At 45.6% G+C, this 14,937-nt stretch overlaps 1 protein-coding gene across 2 annotated transcripts in view; it reads right to left on the bottom strand.

The window, feature by feature from the left end:
• The window catches only part of PUS7 (pseudouridine synthase 7), a 57,788-nt gene extending 46,616 nt beyond the window's left edge, over window positions 1-11,172 (bottom strand). The window contains exons 1-2 of one of the 2 annotated variants that reach the window (XM_041721969.1): window positions 11,126-11,165; window positions 10,442-10,548 (exon numbers count right to left, since the gene is read on the bottom strand). The gene's annotated coding sequence lies outside the window, so the exon portion shown is untranslated. Of the gene's footprint in view, window positions 1-10,441; window positions 10,549-11,125 lie in introns of both variants that reach the window. The other variant, XM_041721968.1, reaches the window with a different exon arrangement.
• Between the last annotated feature and the right edge of the window lie 3,765 nt (window positions 11,173-14,937).

The following is a 14,937-nucleotide window of genomic DNA, read 5'->3' as shown; positions in this document are numbered from 1 at the left end:
AAAAAGAAAAGAAAAGAAAACAATTCTTTCCCATGCTGGTATATACCTTTGGTGGCACAGAAAAATTCTACGTAGATTTTGAAACTGTGCATCAAAAACCTTAAAAAAATGTATGCCCTTTGACCCAGAAATGTTACTTTCAGACTATCTTAAGATGATTAAAGTGTTTAATTTTTTTTAAAGTGCAGCAAGGTTTAGCTGTAAGGATACTCACCTCAGTGCGTTTATGTTAGCAAAAAACAAAGAACAATGATGGGTTCATAAACTAAACAATATGTAGAAACAACATGAACAGAAAGTGGGAAAGGTGGGTTGGGCGGCTGGGCACAACAGAGAGACTTGCTGTTTTTACTGAATGTCATAGTCAGGTCCCTTGAACTTTGTTTCACATAATTATCCTTTCAAAAAACTGATTAAATAAAAATAGTGCATAAATACACTTACTGACATGAACATATACTCACACCATATAAAAAAAAAAAGCAAGGGGCATGAGTTGTTTAATGGGTATAGTGTTTCAGTTTTGCAAGATTTCAGTTTGCAAGATTCTAACTCTTTAGGGATCCCTGGGTGACGCAGCGGTTTAGCGCCTGCCTTTGGCCCAGGGCACGATCCTGGAGACCCGGGATCGAATCCCACGTCGGGCTCCCGGTGCATGGAGCCTGCTTCTCCCTCTGTCTGTGTCTCTGCCTCTCTCTCTCTCTCTATCATAAATAAATTAAAAGAAAAAAAAAAAAAGATTCTCTTTAAAAAGAGTTCTGCATTCTGATTGGACAACAGTGTGAATGTATTGAACACTACTGAACTGTACGCTTAAAAATGGATAAGATGGGGGCACTTAAGTGGCTCAGTCAGTTAAGTGTCTGCCTTTGGCCCAGGTCATGATCTCAGGGTCCTGAGGTTGAGCCCCGCATCCGGCTCCTTGCTCAGCAGGGAGTCTGCTTCTCCCTCTGGCCACCCCCCCTTCCACTCCCCCCCACCCCCGCTCATGCTCTCTCTCAAAGAAATAAATAAATAAAATCTTATTAAAAAAATGATTAAGATGATTTTACACATCATGTGTATTTTGCCACAATTTAAACAGCACAGATTATCATTTAACCAGCCAACACACAATGTAATGAGGGAAAGTCTGAGAAGCCATACATACTTCCCAGTACTGAGCAGCTTGCCAGAGGGGTAACCTGTGGCAATCAAAATAAATACATTTATCTAATTTGATCTTACTTGATGCTCTTAGTGTAAAAAGGATGAAAGTTTTCCTATGTTAATTATATAGGGAGATGACATAATTAACATGCTAACAAACTTAGTAAACATACTCATAAAGAACATAAATGAGTAGAAAATCATGAGTAGAACCAATATTCTAAGGTTCCCCAAGGTCTAGTTAACAAGAAACCCAACTATAGAAGCATCTACAGCAGAATAATTACAACAAACTAAAGTTTAAGAATCCACATCTGTGGGGTTCCTGGCTGGCTCAGTTGGAGGAGCATGCAACTCTTGATCTCAGGGTCATGAGTTTGAGCTCCATGCTGAATATAGAGATTATGTACATACATACATAAATATATATACATATATATAAATATATATATATAAAAGAAAGACTCCAGATTTGATCTTGCCTCATTGTCAAAAATCTAAAGTGGAAAGTAAAGAAAAAGACAAATACATGCACAAAATGAAAGGAAAAAGGATGATGGTGACCAAAAACAAAAACGAGAGAAAAAGAAAAAAGATAAGAATGATGCTAATAAAATCATTTTCCTTTGAAAGACAAAAAATTTAAAGAAAGCAAAAGAAATCAAGAAACCAGGGGATCCCTGGGTGGCGCAGCGGTTTGGCGCCTGCCTTTGGCCCAGGGCGCGGTCCTGGAGATCCGGGATCGAATCCCACGTCAGGCTCCCGGTGCATGGAGCCTGCTTCTCCCTCTGTCTGTGTCTCTGCCTCTCTCTCTCTCTCTCTCTCTCTCTCTCTCTCTGTGACTATCATAAAAAATAAAAATAAATAAATAAATTAAAAAAAAAAAAATGGAGATGCCTACCTCCCAGAATTAAAAAAAAAAAAAAAAAAAAAGAAACCAGACCAGAAGTAGACCATAACTAGTTACACAAAATCACCTCTAACTCAAATAAGAAGGGCACCTGGGGGCTCAGCGGTTGAGCATCTGCCTTCAGCTTAGGTCGTGATCCTGGGGTCCTGGGATCGAGTCCCGCATTGGCCTCCCCCCAGGGGTCTGCTTCTCCCTCTGCCTGTGTCTCTCATGAACAAATAAAATAATAATAATAATAATCTAACAAGAAAACATTTATTCCTTATCTGTTCTAAGCAAAGTATATAAAAAAAAGAATGCTGGTTTGTGAAATGCTGATGCTATTTTATGCTCACTTTTTATCACCAAAGCTGCCCTCACAGAGCCCACATGCCAGGGAGGGAGATACAAAGGGCATGGGGGGTGTCACTTGGGGACTATGGAAACACACAGAAGACCTCAGAGGGTGCTGGTGGGGAGGGTGTCAGAGAGGACCTCTTTCCTTTAAAAAAAAAAAAAAAGATTTTATCTATTCATGAGAGACACAGAGAAAAGGGCAGAGACACAGGCAGAGGGAGAAGCAGGCTCCATGCAGGGAGCCCGACGTGGGACTCGATCCCAGGACCCTGGGGTCACGCCCTGAGCCGGAGGTGGATGCTCAACCACTGAGCCACCCGGGCGTCCTGAGGACCTCTTTCCTAATGGAAGACCAGAAATGAACACCTGAGCCAAGTTCTGAGGATCGGATAAGGTCGTAGAAAGCAGGGCGGAGGCTATTTGGGGCAAGAGGCGGAATAGCATGTGCATACACGGAGGCATGAGCGAGCAAGGAGCGCTGGGAGAGGCCCTAGGAGCTCATTCTGCTTGGTGGAGGGTAAAACACACAATGAGAGAGTCTGGAACTAAAGCCAGGGAGTGGGCAGATGGCACACCAGGAAGAACGCAGGGAATTCCATCTTGAAAACCAAACCAGCACTGGATGTGAGCTAGAAAGATTCTGCAGCACCTCTTCAAAGAGAAACTGGGGTCCGCTGGAAGACTAGGTAAGAGGATGTAGCCGAGGGGCGCCTGGCTGGCTCCAAAAAGCATGTGGCTCTTCATCTCGGGCCTGTGAATTTCAGTCCCCCATGTTGGGTGTAGAGATTACTAAAAATAAAGAAATAAATAAAACTTAAGGAAGGATAAAAAAAAAAAAGAGAGAGAGAGAATATATAGCTGAAATTGAGCCAAGAAATTAGTACAACATGATCTAAAGCTGAGGCAAGGGCAACAGAAAGGAAGTTTGGATTCAGGGACATTAAGGAGGTGGTGGAAACAAGACTGGATGACAAATGTGGGCAGAAAGAGGAAACACTCCAAGATGACTCAGGTTTTCTGCCTCAGGGACCTGAGAGGACAGGGGAGCTCTTCCTGCCACAGAAACCCCAAGCAGAGAATCAGGTGGTGGGAGAAGAGAAGTCCACTTATGGTTCTGGGGTGTTGCAGGTACCTAGGGACACCCCAAAGCCAGGCACTACACTGTGTTACACATACTCTTACCCCAAGCCTGCGACGGCTTCCCAATGACAGTCCAAGGCTCCCAGCTGGCATGCCAGGACCCACTAGGAGATCCTCATACCTTTCCAGGCCTGGATTCTCAGCAGAGAGGAAAGCACAACCAGTAATAGCCACATCCACAGCCTGGCTCAGGGACTGTATGGTCAGCAGGATGTCTACCTCCTTCCCAGAATGCAGAGGGTTCATCAAGCTCCTTCTTGAAAACCAACGGTCAGAAGCCTTGATGGAAACATCAATTATTTCCTCTGCAGAAATGTCTGCACTGTCCTGCTCTGGCACCGCCCGTCATCTAGTGACCCGTATCATTATCTTCCACATGCCTCCAACAATGCAGGCCCAGCCCCAAAGCTACCTGTTTCCTGCCTGACTGCTCATGAGCTCTCTCCAGTGGGAGCTTCTCCATACCTGTCTCAGGGCACCCTGGCCTCACCCGTCCTTCAGGACTCATCCGAAGGCCATGATGAGTCCTAACTCTTGTGCCCTCCTCTCTATTAACTCTACATCTTCCCATTTTACTTCCCTTCATCTGCACTACCACGTGGACTCCTGGGTACCATGATTTTTTCCCTTTTTGGCCCAAGGAAGTTAATTTCTTTGAGTTTCTGCTCTTCATCTGTAGAATGGGAATAACATGTGCACCACAGGGCTGCCATGAAGATGAAATGAAATGACAAAGCAGTTAGCTTAGCCATAGTAGGAACAAAACAAACTCAAGCAGATTCTTTGAGAATATTACTTCTTTTGTACATGCCAGAGAATTCAGAGTGGTGTAATGGGCATTGATAGATATTCCGTAGACTTCCTGGAACAGGTGCTGAAACTGTTCTCCGCCTACAGAGATCGAAGACACACTAAGTAGCATATCTCTAAGGAAATAGTGGACTTGGACAACCAATTATCACGAATGGCCACAAGCATCACAAAAAATACACCACCAGCCACACTGCCTGGCCCTGAAAGCACACGCTATTATCTATGAAGTGTTCTTACTGCTTGGAACTCGATGTTGAATTGGCAGATTAGATGGGATGCAGGGATGGAAGAGGTCAAATATCACCACAGGGAAGGAGGCAGCAAAATTCTGAATGTGGGAAACTCTACAAGGACAAAGATAGTTCCTTCAACTAATAAATAACAAGGGGAAAAAGAGGGAGAGGAACTTACAGGTAAACTTACAAAGTAATGCAATGAGTGGATCCTTCTTTAAACAAATCGACTATTCTATAAATGAAAGAAAGAAAAGAAAGAAGGAAAGAAAAGAAAAAAAAGAAAGAAAGAAAGACCGACAGACTGGGTGGCTCAGCGGTTTAGTGCTGCCTTCAGCCCAGGGCGTGATCCTGGAGACCTGGGATCGAGTCCCATATCGGGCTCCCTGCATGGAGCCTGCTTCTCCCTCTGCCTGTGTTTCTGCCTCTCTTTCTCCCTCTCTGTGTGTCTTTCATGAATAAATAAAATATTTTAAAAACATTAAAAAATAATTATAAAAAATAAACAAGTGGACTACTAAAAAAAAAGTGTTGGGCAGCCTGGGGGTGGGGGGGGTGGCGGGGCTCAGCGGTTTAGTGCCGCCTTCAGTCCAGGGTGTGATCCTGGAGACCCAGGATCGAGGCCCACGTCGGGCTCCCTACAGGGAGCCTGCTTCTCCCTCTGCCTGTGTTTCCGCCTCTCTCTGTGTCTCTCTCATGAGTAAATAAATAAAATCTTAAAAAAAAAAAAAAGTGTTGGAGTCAATCAGGGATACTTGATGACATTAAGGTAGTATTGTCAACTTTTTTTTTTTTCTTTTTTGGAGGGAGAAAGCACGAGTATGTGTGAGCATGAGAGGAGGTTTGAGAGCGTGCAGAGGAAGAGAATCTCAAGCACGATCCCATGGCCCTGAGACATTGACCTGAGCCGAAATCAAGAATAGACAAGAGTTGGACATTTCACCGACTGAGTCACCTAGGTGCCCCAGTACTGTCAACTTTTTAAGCTGCAATTATGTTGCTGTGGTTACATTTAAAAATAGAATCCTTATGTTTCAGGGATAGAAACTGAAATATTTATGGTTGAAAAATTATGAAGTCTGGAATTTGCTTCAAAATAATTTACCAGTGGTGAATGGAAGTGGAGCAGGTATAGACTTGAAACGAGGCAGGTAATTACTGAGTGGTGGGAACATGGGGAGGTTACCACATCTACTTTGAGCTTTTAACTTTAAGAAATTTCAAACAGGGAATCAAGTCCCACATCAGGCTCCCTGCGTGGAGCCTGCTTCTCTCTCTGCCTCTGTGTCTCTGTCTCTGTGTCTCTCATGAATGAATAAATAAAATCTTTTCTAAAAAAAAAAAAAAAAAAAAAAATCTTTTCTAAAAAAAGAAATTTCAAACATACAATTATAAAGAGATACACAAACTAGTCTGTTTGATCCAACCACCGATTTTTTTCCATTCTTGTGTTCTGCTCCCTCCCATCACTTGTTCTTCAAACTGGTCCCAAGACCCCATCTCTCCTACCCTCACTTCTTCAAATGCCCCAAACCACAATACCTGTTAGCCACCACTCAACACTCTTGCTCACTGGTCCTGCTCCAGGAGTCTCACTAAACCCCAAGCAAGTACCAATCCCACTGTCTAAACCTGTGCTCCTGGTTGCTGCTGGAGAAAACCACACCAGGTCAGGGGAGTTCCTCTCTTATGACAGCCATCCCTGGTCACTACAGTCCTCTCCAAGTCCTGCTTGCCATTCACAAAGAAAATGGGGAGCCTCTGACAGACACATCTCGTTCCGGCATATTCACAAGACCATTTCCTAAATATTGCAACCCCTTTGAAAGAAGTCCACAGTCATTCTAACACTCACTCACTCCTTCATCCCCTCAACAAACAGTCACCACACACCCACACCAGGCATTGTTCCAGGCACTCTGAAGAGCCGCTGCAGCAACTCAAGCTAACGCCCTGCCAGGGAGGAGCTAACATTCAGTGCAAGACCTGGCCTCTGCCTCCAACACACCACTGAAATGGTTTCTTTTAAGTTCAGCAGTGGCTTCTTTGTGCCAAAACCACAGCCACTCAATCTCGGCTCTGAGTGACGTCTTTTTCCAACTGGACACAGTTCACTGCTTAGCTTCCTTGAAACTGTTTTGACTCCTTGCTTTTCTCCTGCTTCTCAGAATGCTCTTCTCCCTGCCTTCTCTCATGCTCCTAAAATGTGGGGATCTCTAAGCTTCCTATCCCCATCTTGTTCCCTGCTTACTCCCACATTTTTCCAGCCAAGATCCATCTCCGACTTCCTTCTGGCTTTGCTTGGGGGCCCAAAGCAACAGTAAGAACAGCTAAGCCGTTGCAGAGCGTGCAGAGTGAACTCGCTGAAGCCTCTCTTCAACCCTGCGGCTCAGGGGTCAGGAGCATCCCCAGAGATTACACATCTGCTCCAGTTTACCCAGCCAGGAAGGGCTGAATCAAATGCTCAAATTCAAAATGCCCTAAACTGAGCTCATCTTTTCCCACCACCAGCACACATCTTTTGTGCATGTTTAGATTGCACTTCTCACCTCAGGGGATGTTGCTGCCACCAACTACTAGTCACCTAAGTTGCAATATGGTTGAAACTCCAACTCCTTGCTCCCCTCTGTGCCCACATCAATGGTTTCATGAACAAAATTCTAGAAAGTTTACAAGAGCACTGTTATGCCTACCATCCCTGGAATGAGAGTATAGGCCGACCATGCATATGAAGTATCACCCACTGGCTTCAACCCCATCTAGATTCTGCTGTTTACTGTACGTGGGTCACTTCCCCTTTACGCTGGGTTTTCTCTGTAAAGCAGAAAAATGATGACTTGCTCAAAGGTTTGTAATAGCTATTTTTTTTTTAAAATTTTATTTATTTATTCATGAGAGACACAGAGAGAGAGGCAGAGACACAGGCCAAGGGAGAAGCAGGCTCCATACAGGGAGCCCGATGCAAGACTCGATCCCAGACCTGGGGATCACGCCCTGGGCAGAAGGTGGCACTAAACCGCCGAGCCACCCAGGGATCCCTGTAATAACTCTTTCTTTCTTTCTTTTTGTATTTTTATTTATTTATTATTTTTTTTGAAATAGCTTTTTCTATTCAACTGTTGGTCATTAATATTTATTACGGATGGTTTACACAGCAGAACTGTATTGCTGAGTCTGGGGAAAACAAAGCTTCTTATGCTTCTTTTGTTCTCTGGGCTAATGATTAAACATGGTTTCCTCCTTCAAATACCATTTAATTTTAAGAGACCCTCACAGCACTGCCAACAGCACCAAATAAATGGGCCTTTAATATTTCCTGGCAGGCTTTTTCTTGATACTTGAGGACACTTGCCCAAAATCTTTTTCTTGTTATATTTAACTGTAAAGACAAGCTCATTAACTAATCTCACTTTTGTGTTTCAAATTAAATTATAGTTTTCATTTGTTTTAGCAAATGGCTCTATCACACATTAATTATTAAAGTATACATAGCACCAATGATTAGAGATCTGTTAATATATATTTTGCTAAGTTTTCTCAGTGGGCTTAGAACCCAAAAATATATTTACACAACAGCTGTGCAAACTTCTGGACCAAGAAAGAGAGAACTCAAATTAGTACCGTTTTCACGAGCAAGAACCATATAAAAACGAAGAATAAAATGCAGTAATTTTTAAATGAGAGGAAGGGAGCAGATCGAGGAACCTAAGAGGCTGGGAAGAATTCAATCAGAAAGATAAAACCACTCTGACTGCCCCAGTATGATTTTCCTAATAAAATTAGTTTTGGGGACACCTGGGTGGCTCAGCGGTTGAGCATCTGCCTTCAGCTCAGGGCGTGATCCTCAAATCCAGGATAGAGTCCTACATCGGGGTCCCTGCATGGAGCCTGCTTTTCCCTCTGTCTGTGTCTCTGACTCACTCTCTCTCTCTGTCTCTCATGAATAAATAAATAAAACCTTAAAAAAAAAGAAAAAGAAAAAAAATCAGTTCGGCATTCAGGAAAATCCAAATACACATATTCGGGCAGCCCGGGTGGCTCAGCGGTTTAGGGCTGCCTTTGGCCCAGGGCGTGATCCTGGCGACCCGGGATCGAGTCCCACGTCTGGATCAAGTCCCATGTCAGGCTCCCAGCGTGGAGCCTGCTTCTCCCTCTGCCTGTGTCTCTGCCTCTTTCTCTCTCTCTCTCATGAATAAATAAAAAATCTTAAAAAGAAAACAAACCCAAATATGCATATTCAAGCACTGTATCTCAACGCTGTAAAAACATGACTGGCTTTTTAAAAGGGGGGGCTGAGTGGTTGAGTGTTTGCCTTTGACTCAGGTCGTGATCCCAGGGTCCTTGGATCGAATCCAAGTTCCAGTCCCCGCATCATGCTCCCCACAGGGAGCCTGCTTCTCCCTCTGCCTATGTTTCTGCCTCTCTCTTTCTCTGTGTCTCTCATGAATAAATAAATAAAATCCTTAATATAAATAAATAACAATCAAAAAAATAAAGAGGGGAGGAAGGGTGGGAGGTCCAGTTTCATGAGTTTTTAATGGTACTTTAAAAAATGTTTTTAAAGAAATGGTATGCTGCACAAATACATGATCCAGAATAGTAATCACAGTCAAGTAATGTAGACCAGAAGCTTGATTCTACAGCCAAGAAGAGAAAGAAGCTACTGGTACCCATGAACTTCAAAGTCCTACACAATCTGTTGAGGGGAGTAATAAAATAATGGGGTTTTGTATCTTTTATATTCCAAATGACCCAAATGAGATTAGGAATATTACAATTTGGGGATCCCCGGGTGGCTCAGCAGTTTAGCGCCATCTTTGGCCCAGGGTGTGATCCTGGAGACTCGGGATCGAGTCCCATATCAGGCTCCCTGCATGGACCTGTTTCTTCCTCTGCCTGTGTCTCAGCCTCTCTGTGTGTGTGTCTCATGAATAAATAAATAAAATCTTAAAAAAAAAAAAAAAAGAAAGGAATATTACAATTTAAAAAATACTTTAAAATCTTTTTCATTAGGATATTAGATTCACCTATAAGCTTCCTTTACACCCATGACACAAAAAAGTTTAACATATTTAAAATTGTAATACAACGCTGATAATCCCTTAACATTATTTCCTGCAAAATGAACATCTAAAAAAAAAAAAAGGTGTATCAGTCTGAATCCTATGTTTAGAATACTACTTCCAATTTTTTTTTTTTTTTACTTTTTTTTTACTTTTTTTTTTTTTACTTCCAACTTTTAAATGCATCCACCCCCTGCAAACTGTCAATAATCCCTCTGGGTCACAATAAACAGCGCTTTCTTCAGGGCAGAGCACACACTATACTCTAACATGCAAAATCATGAAGTCCATTAGGTTCATTCATTCCACAAATATTTGTGCACCCTTTATGAGTGTGGCACTATTCTAGGCACTGCGGAAAAAGGGACAATTTCTTGCCCTCACTAAGCTTACGTTATTTATAACGATGTATCAATAAATAATCATCTCAGAAACATGTATGCATAAATAAGGCAGTGCAAAGGGAAGGGGAGGATGAGGGGTGCTCTTTAACGAAGCATTTCTAAGAAGGTGTCCTTCGAGAGAGGACCTGAAGGAAGAACTAGACACGAAAAGGTATGGATGAGAGTTCCAGGCAGTGGGACCAGCGCATGTAAAGGACCTGAGGCTAGAGCAATCCTGAAATCTCTCTCTCCTACTTGGGGGCAAAAGCCATGTTTTATTAATACCTGTATCGCCCCTGCCTCTACCAAGAGATAGGTTCAAAAGGAATTGTTAATATATACAGACTGCTGGCTACTTGCCTAACGACCCAACAAAATCACTGCCTATGCATCCCCTTTTGAGTATGAGCGTACCCGCTGATTTTTGACTGATCACTCAATTCTCAAAGCATCCCCAAACCAGTGGGGCATGGCTGTTTTCACAGATGACTGGAGACTTGAAACAAAAGCCCTTCGTAATCCTGTAGAAAAAAGAAAAAAGAAAAGTGGTCTGACCACCGGATCAGAAATTTGACGAGCGAAACTCAACAGATCCTACCTCCCGGCAGGCGCTAGTGACCCAGGCGCTAAGGCTCAGGCTTTGCTACACCCCCCGCGCAGGGCAGGCGGTAGGGACGCGGCGCCGCCGAGTTTGAACACGCACCGCGGCGGCGCCTCGGCGGCAGGGCTGGAGGCTCCCACCGGGCATGCGGCGGGCTCGCGGCCGAAACGTGGGCGCCCCGCCCCCAACCCCGGAGCTGCACGGGTCCGGGGCCCGGCGCGGCTTCCTCCCTCCCGCGGGCAGAGGACGGCAGGGAGCGCCCGGCGTGGGTGCGCGGCCGGCGGGCGGCGCGGGGAGGCGGGAGCGCGCGGCGCCCCCTGCCGACCGGCCCGGCCCCGCGGGAGCGGACCTCGGGCTCCCGCCGCGCCCCCGCGGGCACGGTCCGTCACGGAGGCGCCGCGGGCTCGGGACGCCTTCGCGGGGCGCACGGCCGCTGGGGCGGGGCCCTGGGGCCCGACCGCGGAGCCCGGGCGGCTGCGGCGAGGCGGCGCACTTACCCGGGGCCTGCGGGCGCGGGCGCGGCGCGGGCCGGGCGGCGAGGCGGGGCGAGCGCGGCTCCCGGCGCAGGAGGGCGGCGGCGGCCAGGCGGAGGAGCCGGCCGCGGGGGCGCCCCGGCACAGGCAGCGGCAGCAGCGCCGCCAGCGCGCGGAGCCCGGAGCGCGCGTGGGCCCGCCGGCGGCCGAGCTCTCACACGTGCCGCGCAGCGACGCGCCGCCGCCAGTCGGCCCCGCCCCCGCGCCGGCCCCGCCCCCGCCGAAGCCCCGCCCCGCAGGGCCCCGCCCCCTCGCGTCCCTGCGCCTCGGGGAGGGGCGGGGAGGCCAGGCTCGGGGCTTTGCTGCTCGCTGCGGCGTGCGGGGTGCGGGCTCCCCGCCGCCCTCCCTCCGGGGCCTCCCCCGGGCGAGCAGTGATCGCCTCGTGCCCCGGAGCCCGTCAGACCGTCCCGGGGACGGCGCAAGTGGCGGTGGCGGTGGCCGGGCGTGTTCGGTGCACTTTAACACTACGGCCCTTTCGTGTAGCCCTCCGCACGCCGCGGACTTGAAAGGACTCCGGGGACTGTGTTGTTCTTTGCATAATTCCTTCAAAGTGCAGAGAATCCGAGAGAACTGTTTTCCCACTTCTGCTTGACCGTTCCTCAGTGGGATCTGCTTCGGGAAAACGGATCAAGCAAGTTTGTGCTTCTGGGGGAAGAACACTCCTATCCATCGCTGTTTCCGTGCTCTTCAAATAGCACACGTTTCACTACCAAATCCAGGCCTCTAATAGCTTTTGCACATTTAACATTTTGCCAAATGTCAATCCTCAGTGGGAAACCCGCGTGTTACTTCAAGGTCGCTTTTTTAATTGCGGTAAAATGCACACAGCAAAACTTTAGACTTTTTTTTTAAATTGCGGTAAAATGCACACAACTAAACTATACTATTTTGTTTAAGATTCTTATTTATTTGAGAGGGAGAGAGTAAGCGCGCGAGAGAACATAAACTGGGGAAGTTGCAGAGGGAGAAGGAGAAGCAGACTCCCCACTGAGCAGGGAGCCTGATACAGGGCTGGATCATGACCTGAGCTGAAGACAGGTGCTTAACCGATTGAGCCATCCAGGTGCCCCAAATTTACTATTTTAACTTTGGTAAAATATACAGTTCAGGATTAAGTTTAAATGTACAGTTGAAGTGCACATTCAGAGATCCCTGGGTGGCTCAGCGGTTTAGTGCCTGCCATTGGCTCAGGGCGTGACCCCAGGGACCCGGGATGGAGTCCCAGATCTGGCTCCCTGCATGGAGCCTGCTTCTCCCTCTGCCTGTGTCTCTGCCTCTCTCTCTCTCTCTCTCTCTGTCTCTCATGAATAAATAAATAAAATCTATAAATAAATAAATAAATACACATTCAGTGGCATTAAGTACATTCATGTTGTTGTGCAACCATCACAGCACCATTCATCTCCAGAACTCTTTCCATCTTGCAAAGCTGAAACTCTCTACCCAGGAAATAACAACTCCCCAGTCTCCCATCCTCCTGGCCCCTGACAAGGACAGGTCTACTTTTAGTCTGGGTGAATTTTACAATTATAGGTAACTCACATAAGTGGAATCATCCAATATGTTTCTTTGTGACTGTCTTATTTCCTTCCTGTTCATCCATGTTGTAACATGTATCAGAATTTCCTTCCTTTTTAAGATTGAATAATATCCCATTACATATTTGTATGACCACATTCTGTCACCTGTCATCAGTTGTGTTGCTTCCACCTTTTGGTTATTGTGAATAATGCTGTTATGAACATAGTTGTTTCAATATCTATTTGGGAACTTACTTTCAATGTCTTGAGTTACATACCCAGAAGTGGAACTGTAGTATCATATGGTAATTCTATTTTTTAAAGATTTTATTTATTTATTCATGAGAGACATAGAGAGAGAGGCAGAGCATAGGTAGAGGGAGAAGCAGGTTTGCTGCGGAGAGCCTGATGCAAGACTCGATCCCAGGACCCCGGGATCACCACCTGAGCCAAAGGCAGACGCTCCACTACTGAGCCACCCGGGTGCCCCAATAAATAAAATCTTAAAAAAAAAAGCCTGTCCTACATTCCAACTCTCTCTAATAATTATTTAACAGCTTAATGTTTTCCTTGACTTTCAAATTACATCCGAACATGTATATTACATATAATATTTGGGATCTTGCTTTTAAGCCACATCGGCACTCTGCATTGCTAAGTGCCTAACACACAATGTATCTCTTGTTTCATCCTTATTATTGCTGAATATTCTGTCCTCTTAGGCTCCCTCTCTCCACTCTGCAGATAGTAGTCAATTGTTTTCTGTGCTCCCTCAGTCATTGCAAGCATTTCTGTTGTTGAGTCTACTGCATTTGATTTCAAATTGTTTATTTTCATTTCTATTTTCCTCACCAGAAAGTGAATTCTTCAGAAGCAAAAATTTGGGTTTGGAGCAATCTTTTTTTTTTCTTTGACGTTTTCACTTTTAGCAGAGTTATGCATCTCTGTGATTTAGAGTCAAATCTGTAGAAATCTTGTAAGTTGCAATGAAACGGCAAAGGCTGTACCCCCACACCCCCTTACCAATTTTCCCCTCCCCAAAGGCAGTTGTTTCATCTTTTTAAAAAGAAAGATTTATTTATTTATATTTGGGAGGGAGGGGCAGAGGAAGAAGGAGAGAGAGAATCCCAGGCAGGCTCCCTGCTCAGTGTGGGGACTGAGGTGGGGCTCAATCCCACCAGCCTGAGATCACGACCTGAACCGAAATCAAGAGCTGGACGCTTAACTCACCAAGCCACCCAGGTGCCCTCATTTTGCCTCTTTTAACTGGTCATTGTGATATTTATCTTCATTTCTCTATATAAAATCTTTGCATTGCTATTTCTCAGTTTTTCACTCTTAAGTATTATCTATTGACTTCACTAGGTGGAAGATGAGGATTTAGCTCTTCTGCCTTTCCCCATCCCTTCCTCCACCCCCACCACACTTCTCATCTCTTTATCTGCTCAATCTAGTTATACTGTCGTTTTTATTTTTATTTTTTAAAGAAATATTTTATTTATTTATTCATGAGAAATACAGAGAGAGAGAGAGAGAGAGAGAGAGAGAGAGAGAGAGGCAGGGACACAGGCAGAGAAGCAGGCTCCGTGTAGGGAGCCCGACTTGGGACTCGATCCCACGTCTCCAGGATCACACCCTGGGCTACAGGCGGCGCTAAACCGCTGGGCCACCCGGGCTGCCCTATAGTGTCGTTTTTAAATAGGTTTGTGTTTACTTCATTATGCATACAGGGTATACATAATGGGTATGGGTAAACATTACTAACACTACTAACCTTACTAACATCTTAGGCGAAGTAGTATGATTACTTCTCTTCTCCTGCTCAGCTTTTTTATTTCCTGCAGTTAATAATTACTTATTTTAATTTGGTATTCATTACTAAGCCAAATTTACTATTTTAACCAGGGTGAAAATATACAGTTCAGGGTTAAGTTTAAATGTACAGTTTAAGTGCACATTCAGGGATCCCCGGGTTTAGCGCCGCCTTGGGCCCAAGGCGTGATCCTGGAGCCAAGTCCCCTGGTTCCTCTACCTACTCTTGCTGTCAGGTAACTCTTGGTACCCCTCCTTGTCAAAGGCCACTTTTTTGGGGGTCTCTGCATGGGGGTCAAGTGTATATTTGACGGTGAGTCCTCTTCCTCCGTATAGCTCCCAGTCCTTTACAACCAGATCTGCACCTTCCAGACAGGAAAGTGGAGGGTCATCTCTAAGGTGGGTCTGATTAGCCCTGAAAGAAAGATCCTAAGTTAACGACGT

Source organism: Vulpes lagopus, chromosome 11, assembly GCF_018345385.1.
Source record: "Vulpes lagopus strain Blue_001 chromosome 11, ASM1834538v1, whole genome shotgun sequence".
Classification (NCBI taxonomy): Eukaryota; Metazoa; Chordata; class Mammalia; order Carnivora; family Canidae; genus Vulpes; species Vulpes lagopus.
This window is presented reverse-complemented; position numbering and strand designations above follow the sequence as displayed.